The 12,317-nt window shown below is 31.4% G+C and overlaps 1 protein-coding gene across 13 annotated transcripts in view; it reads right to left on the reverse strand.

The window, feature by feature from the left end:
• Window positions 1-12,317, reverse strand: part of LOC126748785 (myocyte-specific enhancer factor 2) — a 150,621-nt gene that overhangs the window by 29,812 nt on the left and 108,492 nt on the right. The window contains exon 1 of one of the 13 annotated variants that reach the window (XM_050458244.1): window positions 1,363-1,580. The exons of 11 other annotated variants lie outside the window; for them this stretch is intronic. The gene's annotated coding sequence lies outside the window, so the exon portion shown is untranslated. Of the gene's footprint in view, window positions 1-1,357; window positions 1,581-12,317 lie in introns of those variants that run through there. One more of the 13 variants, XM_050458242.1, reaches the window with a different exon arrangement.

A 12,317-nucleotide genomic window follows, 5' to 3' on the forward strand; every position in this document is an offset into this window, starting at 1 on the left:
GTATGTAAAAATGAAAAGAAAATCGCTGGACCTGTATGTTTGTTCTTAGAGAAGTACATATTTACACATAAATCCCATCATTATAACTTCGACTGCTAGCGGCAGCAGCATTCACCCTTATTTTTTCAAATAGGAGGTTGCGCGACATCTTTTGCAAGTGTTTAAAATTTTCTGTAAAATGGCGCTTCAGGCTTTAAGTTTGACCTTCAGCCTATAATTTTGAATTAATTTGCGTAAATTTTTTGTACCTCTAAACCATTGTTGAAAATTTTTTATATCATAGCAAGAAATATGAGATTTGTCAGTACAATTTAGAATAATTTATATAAAATAAAATTGTAAAATCGAGAATATACACATTGAAAAATGTAGTATGTCTTTACTTTGATAATTATTGCTATATACTATTTAGTATCCTAATTATACTTTGATATATACATATTTGCTTCCAAAACATATAGGTGTTTAGAATTCTTGCAAGACCATTTCCTATTTTGTTCATGTTTTTTACAAGTAGTTTATTTGTTATCTTTTGCTCGTATGAATTTGTATGGTTCAGTAATAAAAATATTACAATAGACTACATTCTGTAAAAAATTAAAATATATTACTGTAAGTAATTATAATATTTAAAATGTTATTATACTGATAGATACGTGCGTATATTAATGAATTATGCTAGATTTTAGAACAGTTATAAAACCTAAAAATTATTTTAAGTCATGGCTATTTTACCCCCTAACAATTTTTTATTATAATATCTTGTGCACTAAATAATTATGCTTTTTAAAAAAGTTTAATTTTCTTATGCTTTATGATTTAAAAAAAAACTGAAAACGAAAAAATGTTCTATATAATATTATAGAATATATTTTTTTTAAGTAAAAAAACTTGTAGCAGACTTTCCCCTTTAAAAGACTTAAATTGCCAGCTCTGGTGTGTAATCTATTATTAAAACAATATTTTAGCACAAAATATTATTATAAAAAAAGTACATTGTGAAAGAAAAAAATGACTATTTGACCATATTACGATTCTTAAACGAATAAGATCATAGATTTTTACAATTGCAGACTTAGGTAGACACTATGGTTTTAGCATTATTTATTCAAATAAAAACGTGAAAATTAATATAAATATTTCAAAAAATCTTAATGTAAATATAATTTCTTTTTTCACTGGATGAGTTGCCCAAATAAACAACATATCAGCGTCATCCAAAAATGACAAAAAGAATTGCTTTAGCATTGAACTTTGTAAGATCTTAAAAGCAAATACATAAATACCGAATGTTATTGTTACAAATTTTTAAGGTTAGATTTTATCACAAAGTCTTGAAAAACAAAAAAAAAATTACCTCACCACTGCAAACCGAATTACGTATGTTACATTACACAGGCTGTAAAAATCACACAGAAAATTCAGATGAAGTAGAACAGAGCACTGGGAGAGAACGGGATAAGACGTGGGGACGATCGGGACGCGTCGCGGGTCGCCTTTCAGACTTTCACCTGAAACCGATAGACTGAAAACCGCTCTAAAATTTACAGAGCACCGACAAAAACTGAACTGGGGCTCGGGAGACGCGCATCACGCTACCGGCCTCGAATTCCTGATGACTCCTGCCAAGTTGCTAGGTTCGGGGTTAGCGCGCCACCAGAACTGGTCTTCGATTGGCCTGGAAACGACGGTGACGTCGGTTAGGCAACCAATCGCATCCGACGTCGGTTTTCAGTTTTCACATCTCCGAGGAGTCAGCTGAAAGATCCCGCGTGGGGTTAAATTCCTGAAGAGACGACGGCTTTCAGCTGTTTCTCGTATCATTTCTTTTACATATTAGATGTATATAATATAGGGTAAATCTTTAGATGACAGTGCTACTTTATTGTTTTCGTTTAAAATAAAATGCTTTGATTTACATGAAAAACTTGTAGATTAAAAGTTTGCTAATATTCGCAATTATTTTCCTCAGCGTAACTTGTGTATACTTGGTGACTTAACTTGCCCATTGTTCCTAGTCGGATGAAGAGCATTGGAAGCAACGATATTCCATATTAAGCCAATTCATTCTTAGATTTGATCTTCATCGAGGATTAAAATCTGGAAATCTTCATAGCAGAGGAGTTAATAGACAAACCCGACAAATACCAACCACCTTTGTCGTTTACACTTGCAATGCCACATCCGAAGAATAATGAAATCATTGGCAGCGGTTTTTATAGAGATTTTGACAGAGCAAATTTTAACACGATTATCACTTTTTTTAACAACTTGTAACCGGGACACTTTGTCTTTAAATACGTCTCTTCATGAAATCCTCAACATTTTTTATGAAGTAATTTATGTATGTAATGATAGTTTTATTCCATTAAAAAAGTATTATTCAAAAAAAAATCCAGTTTGGTTTTCTGCCGAACTAAAATCTATGAAAATTGAGAAGAAAAAATTAAATAGACAGTACAACACTAAATTGTATTTTGATAGAAATGTTAATGTTAGAGCCTATACAGTGCTTCCGTAAAGTAGCGGGTAAATTCAATAAAAATGAAATGGACCGTTTCTGAAAAAAATGCCTGAACCCGTCGATTTTAATATTGGGTTTAGGATTTTTCTATGTGGAAATTAAATATACAGGGTCACTCAAAAAAAATAATGTCATATGTTTTTTAAATGGAAACTACCATTTTTTAATGAAGAATCTGAAAGAACGCATTTTTTTACAAAGGATATGGTACAAATGAATAGTGGTTACGAAAGCAATTTTGAACGAAAAGTGATGATAAAATGTAAAATTAAAGAAATAGTATCTTTTAAAATAAAATCTAGATTAAGTTTTTCCAAATCGTTGGATAGGTAGACGAGGGTTCATTGAATGGCCACCCAAATCGCCAGATTTAACTCCCCTCGATTACTTTTTATGGGGATATACTTAAAAAGTAAAGTGTATATCACTAAACCAGTTTAGAAAATTTAAAAGAACAAATATGCCAAGAAATTAGAAATATTACTCCAGATGTCATTGACAACGCTCAAAAAGAATTTTTAAATCGCCATGGTTATTGTCTTAACGTTGCTTGATTCGAACATTTAATTTAGATAGGTATTTCTTTAATATTACGTTTTATCATCATTTTTCGTTCAAAATTGCTTATGTAAAAAAATGCGTTCATTCTGATTCTGCATTAAAAAATGGCGGTTTACATTTAAAAAACAGATTGATGACGTCATATCTTTTCTTTGAGTCACCCTGCATATTTAATTTCCACGTAGAAAAACCCTAAACCAAACATTACAATCGACGGGTTCGGGCATTTTTTTAAGAAACGGTTCATTTCATTTTTATTGAATTTATCCGCTACTTTACGGATGCACTGTATTTATATAACAGAATTTTCCCTAGGTACTAACTGGAGGCACTTCTGGAAGTTTGTTTGCTCTAGAAGAACCAATTTCCATACACCCACTTGCCTAGTTTTACCGCTATATACAAATCAAAAAGGAAATGATTAAGTAGGTTTAAGGATGTATAAAGAGGCACAGAGGACATTTTCAAACATATCAAAATTAAAATTATCTGCTATTTGTGGTAATAGTGGTTACTCTTTTTGATATTTTCTGTTAAATTATGTTTTAACAAAATTAACTTAGAATTGGGTATTTCGTTTTCACTGTTTAAAGGAAAACAGTGTATTGATTAAAATAATGTACGAGTAGTTAAAATATAGCAGAGGAGTCAATAGTCAAACCCGACACATACCATCCACCTTTGTCATTTACAATTGCATATATACCAGGCATACCAAATTTTACGTTATTCTTCCCTTAACATACAAAGAATAGTGCAAAAAGTGCATATAAAATAACAAACGAAGTTTCTTAATAGTCAGGCCTCTCCTTTATTATGTTCAAATTATCCCTGGGATCTAATGAATTTGCTACTGGAAGACAAGTTTTATAACACCAATTCCGAAAACTGTTGAAAACTATTAAGTCAACAACTATAGACCAATTATAGTTCTTAGTACCATACATACATACCGTACATGTTTGAAAAATTTGTTTGTGAGATTCTTAAATCTGCTCCTCAGGATCAATTATTGGATCGACAATTTGGTATCATTGCTGAGCGTTCTGCTGAATTGATGTATTTTCTTTTGTTGAATACATGACTGCGGAGAAGTGTAAAGTACATACTCACTTCTGAGTACTGACACTGACTTTTCCAAGGCCTTGATAGGGGTAAATCAGTGTTTGTTAATATATAAACTTATGAAAACAGCATTTTCGGGTCCCTCTTTAAATGGCTTGAGACTTACTGAACTGATAGAATACAGGTTGTCAAAGCGCTTGGTCATGAGATTCACGTATTTTCTGGTGTTCCACAGACGCTTACTTAAGACCTCTGTTGCACAACATTTCTGAAAATGATATTTTGGAGTGAATTCAGCACAGCTCTTGTCTCCTCTTAGTTAAAATTTTTTTTGAATTTTATCCACAGATAACTACTTTAAGCTTCAGTAAGATTTAGTAAGACTTTATGATTGGTGCTTTGGGAATGGTATAGACTGAAATGCTGGGAGTCACCTTGAAATCACTTTTATTTCCTAGGTGAAATCTGTTAATCAAATCAGGGATCTGAGGGTTTTACTTGGCAGAGGTCTGAGCTTTATTTCACATATTCCAAATGGTTTTAGATGCTTGCTTTTATTAAAAGGTGTTCTCAGGATTTACATAATATTACTCATTTCATAATGTATTGCTTACTGGTAGGTTCAAATCTTGAACAATTGTAGGTCTTGTGTCTAATCCCTTACTATAGTGAACATATATATGAAAATGAAAGTATGCAACCACAATTCTGAGATATGTGGCTTTTAAACAGAGCTGCTTATTAATTATCTAGATGTGTTTAATTCCCAACAATTTAGGTCATCCCTAAATTTAGAAAGTCTGAAAACTCGTCGCAAAGGTCAAGACTTAAAGATGTTTAATGATAATTTTCATTCTATAAACTTTCTCCGTTTACTTTTACATAAAATAAGTCTTCATATTAACATAGCTCACACAAACTAGGCAAGCAGTTTCTATTATTCTATACATTGCACGAATTATGTTCACAATTTCTTTTTAGCAAGAACTACTAGGTTGACCAATCAGCATTCTCATTTATTAAGTACCGGTTAAGGGCAACTTATATAAAAAACTTAATTTTTTCATTATTATTTTTATTATTATTATTAGGTATTTTTTTATTAGTACAAATGCCTTTCTCTTTAAATTTGACGACTGTATGTATACTTAAAGAAATGTCTTTTGCTTATTCGGTTTCCTTCTTCAGAGAATATAATTTTAAATATCGTTTTAATAATAGAATATCGAAATTTATGTTATTTTCTACACAATCATAAAACATTTAAAAAAAATCAAAACAAACGAGTATGTTAGCCAAAAACGAGTATGGTTGTATTAGGTCCTATCAAAACAAATAATAAAAGTAAGATAATTAAAAAGTGACACAGGTATAAAGCAAAAGTTAAAAAAAAAACTGTACCACCATGTACAATTTTTTATTAGGCCATAAAATACATTCCATCCGCATTCCAAGCCTTCGTTATAGCAAAAATAATTAAATTAATACTTGTAAAATAAGAATGCTCGTTAAAAACCTTACTGTTAGAAGTAAAGGGTGGGAGTCTTTTATTAATAAATAGGAAAAAAAATTAATACAGGTTTAAATACCTTAATTATAGTTCTGCCTATTAACCATGCTTTTAAGGTGTTACCATAAATCCTTGGTTGAAAATCTGCTGAGAGCGTTTTTATTAAATCTGCGCTGGTAGGTACCGCTTTCAAAAAATATACATGTGTACAAATGTACATTTCAAAAAATGTAACATATAAAAACATGGAATACCAAAAGATACCAAAAAACAACAATAACAATAAACATTTCTATTTTTAACTGCTCTCAAAAAATATTCGTCATCTTTAAAGACGCGCAAATATTTTAAATGTTGGTAATTTAGTATTGTTATCTATAAATATTGATCAGGTCGGTATCTAATAATAGGTAATTGGAATATTATTACTCAATACTATAATGATGGAAAATCATCTATTCTAATCTCCTCACAAATAAAGATGGTCAGAACACTTTTGTAATAATTTATTAGAAGATAATAATATTATTTTGCAGCAATCGAGGAAGACTCAATGGAATCCGAAACTGGCTAAAGACTTTATCCAAAATTAGAGTTTGCTTAAAACCATGGGTTTTCATATAGAAGACCTACTTATAAACTTGCTCAAAAAATTAAGGTACGGATTTGTAAAAACTTCATTGAATTTTGGTATAAAGTGATATTTTCTTGTAAAAATAAATACCTTTAAAATTTTTTGGATATGATGGTGAACGAAAAAAAGCCAGAACGCCTGAATCATGAGACAACACAAAACATGGAAAATAGAATGAATAATCTAAATTTAATGATGGACATATTTAGCTGGATAGATATTAGTAAATAATTTGAAACAGAATAGTACAATTCGAATATGATACTTGTAGGGGATGATATAAAAATATCTTCTTATAAGCCTATATGGAGATAGTACCGCAATGTTTATTTCTAAAGCCTACTTTGTTTCAATCAACAGTAAGTTTAGTTTTAGTTGGGCAACCCGCAATTCTACATCGCACTACATTTTGCACTAAGGTTAAAATTAGAAACAACAACTTTGTTTGAGTTCAACATGTGTACAGGGGCAAGGGGAGTGTTTTGTTTACAAACATAGTCATCGATTCTCTGTTGTCAATTTTCAAAAGAGGAAATTTTCAGCTATACCGAGTAGTGCGTCGCCGAGCGGAACATAGTAAACCCATGTAAATTTTAAGGGGGTCAATTATTGACTTCCCTGTACATTTTATAGAAAAAATGTAAGATAACTTTTTGAAAAGACTAATCTGGCAAACCCTTGTGCAAAGTTTCAAAAAAATTTAAATAAGCGAGTCTTGAATTATTCAGTTAAATGTAATTGCAAAATTAGCAAATTTTCGGTTCTGGTAAAACCAAACGGGCACCAGTAAAATGAATATTGTCACTGACGTGAGGAAAAGTGTCAATAAATCAGTGACAGTCGATATTTGAAAACTAGTATGAACTATTCAATCGACGAAAAAATAGACATTTTATTTAATATAACTTCTTCGTTATATTAAATAAAAGTGTAGATAAAAAAGTAATGTTATCGTGTCTTACTTTGAATGTATGGTTGTAAGATTGATAAAACGAAAAAAAAAACATTTCTTGTATTCGGCTGTACGTCAGATTTGACAAACCCTTATAACAAATTGTGTGCTGGTCGAAAATTTGGTAATTTTGCAATTACATTTAATTGAGTAATTCAAGATTCGCTTATTAAAATTTTTTGAAACTTTGCACGAGGGTTTGCTAGATTGGTCTCTTCAAAAAGTGATCTTTCATTTTTTCTATAAAATGTACAGGGAAGCAAATAATTGACCCTCTTAAAATTTACATGGGATTTCCTATGTTCCGCTCGGCGACGCACCACCCGGTATATCAACACATATAATAATATTAAATTAACATATTGATGTTAGATTTTGTATTAAAAATAAAAAATAGAAATAGATATATGTTATTCTAAGCGCAAAAAAAATTATTAACACTCCTATTGGTAAAACCGCTTCTAAAAAAATTGAAATGGCAACACTGCAGGCAAAAACTCATGTCATCTTGTCAAACGGCTTTGTGTTTACATTCGGCATTTGTGAAGTTCTGTGTTTTTACTTTAGTTTTAAGTTGAAAAAGGGCAAAGGTTGAGTCATGTTAGTGTTTTTCTGAACTGTTACGATAGTAAAAACTTGTGCCATTTGTGCCGCACCCTGGGAAAAAAGCGAATTAGTCGATCTTTTCATGAGTAAATACCGATATTATCATAATATCATATCCAGAGACAACTGTCGTCATAAACATAGAATTATAAAAACTTATTAAGAAATCTAAAATAATTATAAAATATTTAATTTACATACAAATGCTTTTTATTAGATAGTAGTACGTACCTTTACTCTAAGAGTTCATAAACGGTAATATTGTTTATAATTTAAAGCATAATCTATTAATAATAAATATTTATCATGTAAATGTTTTTTGACGACGTCACTGGCAAAGATTACTTGTATCGGTCGAATCAACAATGCGATCGAGCGGAGTTGCGACGTTGTTGCCTTTTTCTGTAATATAGGGACGTTATCTACATTCATTTAACTTTGAATGTTGACTTTTTCGTAGAGTATAATATCATATTTAACGAAAAAAAAATGCTTTATATTTTATTAAAGAGGAATAGCATTATTTTGAGCCTGTCAAAATAAGTGATAAATTTTTATATTATAAAGTGTGTTTTTTTGCCACTTCTACATAAGCATTTGGCATCATTGCATCACAGATGTTGCAAGCAAACAAATTACCCATAGTTCCACGGCAATGCTAATTCTAGCATTCCAATATTCTAAGGCTAGAACTATATCAAATTACTCAGTCACCATTAAATCGGGGTGCGATTCAAATCTTCTGTTCTTCTGTGTTACGTTTCTAAAACTAATGTCTTGTCATACAAAAATTCGTTGGAATCTTGAACTTGACCTTTACATTATTTGTATTTATCGATCACCGGACGCTAATGTGCTGATTTTCTGCCAAAAACTACTGAGCTTGCTGGAATCCCTACCTATAAAAAGTAAATTGATTTTATGTGGTGACTTTAACATTGACTTCACTAGTGTGTGTGCTGCTCAAGAGTCTCTGCAGTCAATTTTTGATTCATTGCGTTTAGAAATGCACATCAAGTCTCCAACCAGAATAACTAAAAATAGTTCTAGCACAATCGACTATATTGTGTCATCATTTATTCCATCATTCGTTGATTGTACTGTCTTAAATGCAGGGTTTTCTGATCATGAAGCTGCGATTTGTAGATTTTCTTTGGAATTTAAAAACAAAAATACTTTACGTCGATTAGGCCGTGTTTTTGGTGACAAGAATTTATTAAATTTCAAGAATCAGTGCCTTGAGTGCAATTGGGATTTTCTTTCTGATGATACCGATGATGAGTTTTCTAGATTTACAAGGACTTTATCAAATATTTCAGATAAATATTTTCCTTTGAGGCCTATAAAAATTAAACATCATAAGCCTTGGTCTACTTGTGGCTTCTCCGTCAGCGACGTTTTCCACAATTACGTCAGGCGATACAGAAGAGTTTATCACAAGACAATAAAAGCTGCAAAGGATGCCTATTATAACAAAAGGCTTACTGATTCTGGTAATGTGTCTAAAGAAACATGGTCTATTGTTAACGAAATGAGAAATAAATCTTCCTCGCCTAGCACTATCACTACTTCACCGGAAGACCTTAACAATTACTTTGTAAATGTGGCTAAGAACCTAATGACCACCATATCACCTTCTCACGATCCACTTTCGTATCTTTTTAATGGTAATCTGCCCAGTTTCTTTTTCACCCCTGTATCATTCACCGACCTTCGAAGTACAATTAACGAAATAAAAAATAAATCATCGTCTGGTACAGATCGCCTAACTCTCAAAATGTTTGCAAACCTGCCTGATTGCACCTTAAGTCACTTGGTGAACCTAATTAACATGCCATTTCAGAGGGGAATCTTTCCAAGCTACCTTAAGACTGCAATTATTATTCCACTGCATAAAGGACGGGATAAAGATCAAGCCTCAAATTATCGCCCAATAGCACTTCTCCCAACTTTATCTAAGATTGTTGAAAGACTGGTTAAAGAAAGGATTTTGTCATTTTTGCTTAAATATAGAATTCTAACACCGAATCAATTTGGATTTTTGAGAAATAAATGCACCAGTGATGCTATGTTTTCGCTCCTAAATAGTGTTTATTCTAGCCTAAACAATCAACGCTCCACAGCTACAGTTTTCTGCGAGTTCTCAAAGGCATTTGATTGTGTTAATCATAATATTTTAATTAACAAACTCCAACACTATGGGTTTAGAGGATCTTCTCTCAAATGGTTTAAGTCATATCTTAGTTTCAGAAGTCAACTCGTGAAGGTTGATACGACAACATCTTCATGCCAACCAATTGAATGTGGTGTGCCGCAAGGTTCAGTTTTGGGCCCCATTTTGTTTCTCCTATTTATTAATGACATGGCCAATCTGGATATCAGCGGCAAAATTTGTCTGTTCGCCGACGATATTAGCTTTACTTGGAGCACTCCAGATATCACGTCTCTGCGTGCAACTATATCTAACGATTTACTTACCATTAAGTCCTGGTGCGATTCCAATCTTCTATGCCTTAATATCTCTAAAACCAAGGTTGTATCATATAAAAGTACCATTTAACCTTTTACTCTACAAAATACCAGTTTGGATATTGTTGAATCTGTCAAGTTCTTGGGACTAATTTTAGACAGCTCTCTAAAATCGGAATCTCATATCGACACCTTATCCACAAAGTTCAGTATGTTTGCCCAAAGATCTATTTCCAAAGTATTAAGCTTTTTAACATCTAAATCAGTTTATTTTGCCCTTTTTGAGTCACTTCTTCGTTACGCCATTCCATTCTGGGGTTTATGCTGTGCCACTCAATTTGAGAGCGTATTCAAGTTGCAAAAGAGAACGATACGCTATTTACTGGGACTTGACAGTACAGCTCACTGCCAAGAATACTTTAAAAAACATAGAATATTATCTCTTCCTGTTTATATTTGAATCTGTTTGCTTAATCCGAAAGCATGTGTCAGAATTTCCAAAGAGGCCTTCTCATAACTATCCACTTAGAAGCATGATATTTATCTGCCAACCCCACGGTCGGAATTAGTAAAAACTTCAATACTCTATAGAGCAAAAAAAATGCACAATCATCTTCCTTTTACGATTAAATCTATGACAACGTTTTCCTGTTTTCGCCATGCCTTAAAAGCTTTACTATTGGAAAAGGCTTTATACACAGTAGAAGACTTTTTTAATCTTTCCTTTTAAATACCACACACACACACTGGCCCTATTTACTTTATAGTCTCCATCCCTAGAATTAGTTATACCTATATTGTGATAATAGTCGTAATTTAACTTCAACTTATTTTGTATACCTCTTTTACCTAATTTACATTTTCGTATTGTTTTATATTCTTTTTAGTATCAACTTCTGACTTTATAAACATTTAGTTGTATAAGTAATTTGACCATGTACAATAGGTTACCTATTTTGTATAAAATCTAAATGTCTTGCGTTTTTGTGTTTTTGTTTTTTGTGTACTCATGTGTTTATTTATTTATTTATATTAGCTTTGTCTACAAAATTTATAATTTTTTGACAATAAAGCGATTGTATTGTAATCTTTATACCTCTTAAGTTTTTGCGACTTGACTGTAGACAACCTTAAAATGAAATGTTCACGTAAATGTCTTTGGATCAGTTCTCCGATGCGTTCTGCGGTACATCAACGTTGTGGGACTCAATTTGAGCGTATTTTTAAACTACAAAAGATATTCGTTATTCAATGAAAAGTAATAGGACTCCGTATCAAGAATTCCTTAAAAAATATAAATTAACTTTTCCTTCTTTATCCCTATTTGAATTCACTTGCTTAATTCGCAAGGATACATTAGCAATTCGAGAAAAGCTAGTACAAAACTATGTACTATATTTATATTTTGTATTTTATTGTAAAAAGATTTATAGTATGTATTTAAGTGTTGTGTTTTTTGTTTGTTTTAGCTGTGTCTACATATTTTTAAAAAAATTTTTTGCCAATAAACGAAATTTATTACTATTATTATTATTGTGCTGAAGATTTTATGCCAAACGGCAATCGCACTCCCCCTGGGGAGAAGGAAAGTTTCACTTATCCTAGATATCAAAAGGATGAAGCTCTGATAGAGTCCTTTCCATGCTATCGGACTCTGTTCGTTACTTTTATTTACACTTAAACTAAAATTACATATGGTTCTTAAACTAGTTGACGTTATTTTGTTGTTATTATTTTTATTATCATTATTATTATTGATAATTATTAATATAATAATTGCATATTGTTTCACGTTAATTGAAAATTTCTCCTCAATGAGAACCTATGTTAACATTTGACAGAAAGCCACTTTGAATGACAACTGAAAAAAAAATCGTTTTTATGAATATATTTTTTACTATACTTTGTAAACAATAATAAAAATATTTTCTTCAACTTAATATATACCTATATAACTTAATAAGCGTATATTTACAAATTCCTTGAAGTAAAAAGT

The sequence above is a fragment of the Anthonomus grandis genome, chromosome 22 (assembly GCF_022605725.1).
Source record: "Anthonomus grandis grandis chromosome 22, icAntGran1.3, whole genome shotgun sequence".
Classification (NCBI taxonomy): Eukaryota; Metazoa; Arthropoda; class Insecta; order Coleoptera; family Curculionidae; genus Anthonomus; species Anthonomus grandis.